A 7,677-nucleotide genomic window follows, 5' to 3' on the forward strand; every position below is an offset into this window, starting at 1 on the left:
TCAGACCGACTCCCGCATGCGCCCGACCGGGATCCACCCGGCACGCCCACCAGGGGTGTCACTCTGCCCCTCTGGGGCGTCGCTCTGCTGCGACCAGAGCCACTCTAGCACCTGGGGCAGAGGCCAAGGAGCCATCCCCAGCGCCCGGGCCATCTTTGCTCCAATGGAGCCTTGGCTGCGGGAGGGGAAGAGAGAGACAGAGAGGAAGGGGGGGGGTGGAGAAGCAAATGGGCACCTCTCCTATGTGCCCTGGCCGGGAATCGAACCCGGGTCCCCCGCATGCCAGGCCGACGCTCTACCGCTGAGCCAACCGGCCAGGGCCTGTTGTATTACTTTATATTATTTTACAGTATTATAATTTTTGTTATTGAGTAAGAAGAGGGAGTCAGTGACAAAGCTCCCACGTGTGCCCTGACCAGGATCCACCAGCACGCCCACTAAGGGCTGATGCTCTGCCCATCTGGGGTGTTGCTTTATTGCTCAACAACAGAGCTCTTTTTAGCACTTGAGATGAAGGCCATGGAACTATCCTCAGTGCCTGTGGCCAACTTAGTTCAATCCAGTCTTGGCTGAAATAAGAGAAGAGAGAGAGAGAGAGAGAGAGAGAGAAGTGAAAGAGGAGGGAGGGATGCAAAAGCAGTAGGTGCTTCTCCTGTGTGCCCTGACCAGGAATCAAACCCAGGACATCCACATGCTGGGCCTGTGCTCTACCACTGAGCCAGCCATCCAGGGCTCAGATGTTGTATTATTTTAAAGTTGTACACCTAAAGTTTATATAAGGTTATTAACCAATGCTGTCCAATAATTTTTAATTTTAAAAAAGTTACCTTAGCATTCATAAATATCTAAGTTTTCAGTGGAAATTTCAAGTAAATATAACTTACTTCTTGCTTGATGTGTGGTGGTGCAATGACTTGAAATGCTGACATCGCCAGTTCTAAACCCTGGGCTTGCCCAGTCAAGCTCATACAAGAAGCAACTACTATGAGTTGAATCTTCTGCTCTCCCCAGCCCCCTTTCTCTCTCTCTCTCTCACTGAAATAAATAAATAAATATAGTTTTTAAAAATAACTTACTTCTTCAGAGATGGCCATATTTAATAGTGAAATTAAAAGCTATAAAATTTTCAAAGGAGTAAAATTTATAATCTTGACAAAAAATGAAAGAGAATATCTCATTGTCAAAATTCATCATATGTGCAAAAGAAAGAAGCACTCTCTTTTTGTTTCTTTCCAGAAAATCCAGGGAAAGGCCAGAATTAATGACAAGAGAAGGAGGCAGAATAAAAACAGAAGGGTATAGGGAACTAGTCTTGTCTTAGAGTAGAGACAGCCCACTCTCTTGACACAGCCCTTTTCTATATGTCATGAGTTCTGACATCACTTATTCTCAAAGGAAATGCCTTACCGACCTCCCTGCTCTGTTAATAAAGGGGAGGACTGGAATTTGAACCTCAGGCATCTGACATATCACATATGGCAATTATAATGAAGTCCCCTTCTTGGAAACCATGGACATGTGAACCCAACACAGACTCCCAATGATATAGTGTTCTACACAGCTGGTGATGAAGTGTGCTCAGTTTGCAGCAGGAAGAATCCGTCTTCGAGGAGGTCAGCAAGGGAGGTCCTGAGAAACAAGAGCTTTCCGCCATAGCTTCTGTAGTGGTGGAGAAGCAAATCTAACGAGCAGTTACCCAATATTTGAGCTTTTGTCGGAGGGTGGGGAACTAACTGCATCAAAAATACTTCAGTTTAAGCCCTGGCTTGTTTGCTCAGTGGTAGAGCATTGGCCAGTGTGGATGTGTTGGGTTTGATTTCCTGTCAGGGCACACTTGAGAAGCAACCATTTTCTTCTTTATCACTACCTCTCTCACTCCTCTCTCTTCCTACCCCTCTGCAGCCATGGCTTGAGAACATTGACAAGGCAGGCCATTGAGGATGGCTCCCTGGAGCCTTCCCCTTAGGTGCTAAAAATAGCTCAGTTGCTGAGCAATGGTCATAGATGAGCAGAGTGTCCTTGTTCTGGGGCTGGAAGTTGCTAGTTTGATGCCCCAGTCAGGGCACATACAGGAGTAGCTGGCTATTCCTGTGCTCTCTCAAAAACAAACAAAGAAACAAACAGAAACAAGCAAACAAACAGCCTCAGTCTGGAAAGACCACCATATCCTGATTCCACACAAAAACACAATGTATTAATATTTAAATCAGCACTAATAAAATTAAAATTATACTAGATACTCCAAAAAAGACCTACTTTTAAAAAAAAGCCTTCTGTAAAACCACTATTCAGTTTTTAAATAAAGTGTCAAGAATCTTAGTGCTATTTATTTATTTATTTACTTAGTTACTTATTTTATTACGTGAGGGGTGGGGAGCATAAAAACAGATTCCTGCATGAGCCCTGACAGGGATCCACCCGGCAAGCCCCCTACGAGGCAACGCTCTACCCACTGGGGCCACTGCTCTGTTGCTCAACAACTGTGCTAAAATATTTTAGCTCTTGAGGTGAGGTCATGGTGTCATCCTCAGCACCCGGGGCCAACTTGCTGAAACCATTCAAACCATGGTTGCCAGCAGGGAAGAAAGAGACAGAGAGAAGGAGGAAGGGTGCCGCGGACCAGCGCAGCTCCTAATAATGGTGCGGAATTGAGGAAAAAACTTTGTCAAAACAAAACCGATGGGACCAGGAGGACTCCTCAAACTGCCTGGCAGTATCTGAGTGCCTCACAGCCCCAGTTCGCTTTATTATATAGACCTATGCAAATCAAGGACTCTGATACAAAGTTGCACATCAAAGGCTAAGACAGGAACTCTCCCAAGGCAAAAACAGGATACATTAGTGAAATTTACAAACATCTGAAACAAACAAAGAGTCAGAGGAAGGGCATGTATATTGCTTCCTGTAACCCAAAAGAGCAAGTGGAGTGGGTGCAAATACTCAGCATCAAAGCCAAATATGGAGATAAAGGGGGGAGAACTTAGCCCCCTGCCAAGCCTCGAATCTATAATGGCTTTTTGCCATTAATGGTCCACAACAAAGGGGATGCGTGGAGAAGCAGATGGTCATTTCTTCTATGTGCCCTGACCCAGCATTAAACCCAGGACATTCACACTCTGGGCTGATGCTCTAGCACTGAACCTACCAGCCATGGCTTAGTGCTTTTTAAAAAGAAAATAAATTGCTCTCTTTAATACAAAAATAATTCTTTTTATTTTATCTTATTTTATTTGAGAGAGAGTAAGAAAGACAGACATAGAGAGGAAGGGAGAGAGAAAGGGAAAGAGATGAAAATCATCAACTCATAATTGTATCACTTTAGTTGTCCATTGATTGCTTTCTCATATGTGCCTTGACTGGAGGGCTCCAGCAGAGCAAGTGACCCCTTGCTCAGGCCAGCGACCTTGGGCTGAAGCCAGTGACCATGGGGTCATGTTGATGATCCCACATGCAAGGCAGCAGCCTCACACTCAACTGGTGAGCCCATTCTCAAGCCCAATGAGCTCTCACTCAATCCACAAGCTCAGGATTTCCAACCTGGGACCTCAGCATCCCAGGTTGATACTGTATCCACTGCTCCACCACCAGTCAGGCAAGAACAATTCTTTTTATTTGTAGAATTTTGTAAAGTTTTTGAAGCACTTTTGTGAATATTATGTTTGAATCTCATAATCAGTCCATGAGACAAGCTTTTTTTTTTTTTTTTTCTTAGTAAGAGAGAGAGAAAGGGACAGAGATGAAAAGCATCAACTCGTAATTGCAGCACTTTGGTCACTGATTACTTTTCATTTGTGCCTTGACCAGGGGATTCCAGCTGAACCAGTGATCCCTTGCTCAAGCCAGCAAACAGGGTCATTTCTATGATCCCACGCTCAAGCTGGTGACCCTGCTTAAGCTGGTGAGCTTGTGCATAAGCAGGCACCTCAGGGTTTCAAATCTGGGACCTCAGCTCTATCCACTGTGCCATCACTGGTCTGGTGAGACAGTTATATTTTATTCATTTTACAGGTGAGGGAAATTAGAATCAGAACTGAAGGAATTCACCCAAATTTCCACTTCTATGGCAGGGTAAGAACTCCAGCTCTCATTTTATAAGTTGTAAACTTTGCACTGGGAAGCATTTCAATTTAATTATATTTCACAATCATTTGTTGAGTAATTCTTATGCATCTTGCCATCTGACTTTAGCATTAAATATTTGACTTAAAGTTAAATCATTACTAAGTCAATTTCAACATGGATAAATGCAATTGAGAGTTCAGAAAACTTTGTCTCTTTGTAACATTTAGAACGTCAGGAAGCCATAGTTCAAAGATTCAAAGAAGCTAGCTGTTCAATCTGCCTCTATGTACCTTGCGTCAGGACCTTTATTGTGGTAGACTGCAAGCTGGCAAAGCCCTCACAGTTTAAGAGTTAAGCTAAAGGCTAAGCTCTTCCCCACAACTTCATATTGGCTATGAAACTGAGTATTTGTACTCGTCCTATACCCCCATCTCACTTGTCTGATTAAGTTGCTAGAGGCAATTTACATGCTCCTCTCACCCTTTGCTTGTTTGTTGTTAAGATGTTATGCAGGTTAGAGGGTTTCTGCATGTGGGAGAATTCTTGGTTGCCTTGGAAATGTGACTTTGTATCAGAGATATCTCTGATTTGCTAATGACTTTGCTTTGCCTTGTAAATAAAGAGGTTTGGGGGTGGATACTTGTTCTTGCAAGCTGTTGGCTATGCAGAGCCCTCCAATCCCATCCTTTTTCTCTCTGAGTTTATCTTTTCGTTCTGCAATGTTCTCACTCAGGACCTGGACAATTACTAGCCGCCCTGGTCCAGTGCAATTTCTGGTCCTGGAAAAAGAGCAGATTTTAACACAGTTCATATATTTAACACAGTTGTATATATAATATTTCAAAATCTGGTCTCTCCAGTGTTTGTCTTTAGAGCCATCCTTTGGCTTGAGAAACTCATGTCCTATCTCTTTCTGTGCATCCTTTCTGGGGGTTCAAATACTTGGCTATTTTTCTCTTCACAGAAGGAAGAAAATATTGAAATAAAGGAGCTGGACTAGACCTTAGAAATCATCTCTTAAAATTTCTTACTTCCTCATCTTAAGAGCAATGGAATAATGGCTCAGGGAGGCAAAGAGCTTTGCATATAATCACACACAGGGTTAATATCAGAGCTGAGCTGCTAAGTCCAAGGGTCTTTGTTTCCTCAAATATTAGATTTTTAAAAATCACCCGAATTAGGAAACACTTAAAATTTAACTCTTTTCTACACAAACATGAGAAAACTTCAAGATTGTGAAAATTTGTGATAACCTGTGTTACCCCATATAGTAAAGATATCAGAGGTTAAGGAGCAGCATGTTTCTTTCATTTATTGATTTTTTTAGAACAGAAGAAGAAAGAGAAATAGAGAGTGAGAGGAAGAGAGAAAATATTGATTTATTGTTTCACTTATTCATGCCATCATTGGTGATTTTTCTTTGTGCCCTGACCCAAGAGTGGACCCAGAACCTCAGCATGTTGGGACAATACTCACCAACTGAGCTAGCTGGCCAGGGCTGGGAGCCAGCCTGGCAGAGTAAAAAACAGGGGTACAGGGAACTAGTTACTTTTTTACATTGAGGTTATTTTACATGAAACCTCAATCAGAGCTCAGAAAGAAACTAGATTGATAATCCAACACATGGCCTGTTTTTCTTTGCTCTTGGTGACCATCAAAGTCCTTAACACAGTACATATAGGAGTCTGACTGGTGGTGGTGCAGCAGATAGAGCATTGACCTGGGATACTAAGGTTCCAGGTTCAAAACCTGAGGTCACTAGCTTTAGAGTGGGCTCACCAGCTTGAGCAAGGCGGTGCTGGTTTGAGTGTGGATCATAGATGTGACCCCATGATCACTAGCTTGAGCCCAAATGTCACTGGTTTGAAGCTCAAGGTCACTGGTTAGAGCAAGGGGTCACTTGCTCTGCTGTAGCCCCAGGTTAAGGCATATATGAGAAAGCAATAAATGAATAACTAAGGACTCTCAAGGAAGAATTAATGCTTCTCATCTCTCTTCTTTCCTATCTGTCTATCCCTATCTGTCCCTCTCTCTGACTCTCTTTCTGTCTGTGTCAAAAAAAAAAAAAAAAAAAAAGCAATGTCAGGAATACAAAGAAAGAACAGAATGACAAGTTCAACCAAAAAATGGGAAAAAGAAACAAACAGAAATTTTGGATCCCAAAACTACAATTACTGAAGAATTCAACAGTTTCAATAGCAAACTGGAAGAAGTAAAGGAAATAATCAGTGAGCTAGAGGCCAGATCATTTGAAACTAACATTTCAGAAGGACTAAAAGATCACTTCTCAGCCTCTTGGCTAAGATCAAGTGCAGAAGAGCCAAGTAGAAAAGGAAAATGAAAGAAATGAAGAAAACCTATGGGACTTATTAGAGACCATCAAGAAAAATAATGTATGCACCACGGGAGTCCTAAGAAAAGAGGGGGTCAGGGGAAAAGGGCTTATTTAAGAGATAATAGCTGAAAATCCTCAAACAAGGAAGAGATTTGGACATTCAAAGTCATGAAGCTATACATCACCCAAAAAATTGTGTTCAAAGCAATGGTCTCCAAACACACATAATAAAACTGTTAAGATCAAAGACAAAAAGAGAATTTTAATTCTTTCGTTTATTCATTTTAGAGAGGAGGGACAAGGAGGGAGGGAGAAGCAGGAAGCATCAACTCCCATATATCCCTGACCAGGCAAGCTCAGAGTTTCAAGCTGGCAACCTCTGCAGTCCTGGTTGATGCTTTATCCACTGCGCCACCACTAGTCAGGCCTTTAAATTTTTTTTTTTATTAATTTTAGAAGAGGGAGAGAGAGGAGAGAGAAAAAGAGAATCAAGAGAGAATTTTAAAAGTGACAAGAGAAATTTCTACCAAAAATGGAAAGGCTATTAGCAGAATTCTCAGCAGAGATATAGCAGACTAGGAACAAATGGGATGATATATTCAAAGTACTGAAAAGAAGAAGCTGCCAACAAAAATACTTTACTTAACAAAGCTATCCTCAGAAATGAAGGCAAGATACTTTTCCAAATAAAGAAAAGCTGAAGGTGAGGAGCCACTGAGCCATTTCACCTGCAGATGTTGTAAAGTACCAAAAGGCTACAAAATTAATATAATATTTTAGGAGGCTTGGAGAATATTTAATTTTTTTTTTTTTACAGAGGCAGAGATAGACAGGGACAGAGAGAGATGAAAAGCATCAATCATCAGTTTCTCGTGTGCGTTGCGACTTCTTAGTTGTTCATTGATTGCTTTCTCACAGTGCCTTGACCGCGGGCCTTCAGCAGACCGAGTAACCCCCTGCTGGAGCCAGCGACCTGGGTCCAGCTGGCGAGCTCTTTGCTCAAGCCAGATGAGCCCGCGCCAAGTATAGGGAGAGGAAAGCCAAACTAAACCTTTTTTATAGCAATGAACCATTGCGGGCATTTGTCCCCATGGAAACTACCTCTCGTATGTAAATGGTGTAGTTAACACGTGTGACTCTGGACAGAGAGATAGCGGCTAAACACTAGATAATATAGGAATGCATTTTAATATGTAGAAAGATATCTTCTGCCATTGTGTTGACTTGTAAATTTGTTTTCTCCAAAATAATGTATGGCTTGCAAATTGAACAGGTCCTAT

This window comes from Saccopteryx bilineata, chromosome 7 (assembly GCF_036850765.1).
Source record: "Saccopteryx bilineata isolate mSacBil1 chromosome 7, mSacBil1_pri_phased_curated, whole genome shotgun sequence".
Taxonomy (NCBI): Eukaryota; Metazoa; Chordata; class Mammalia; order Chiroptera; family Emballonuridae; genus Saccopteryx; species Saccopteryx bilineata.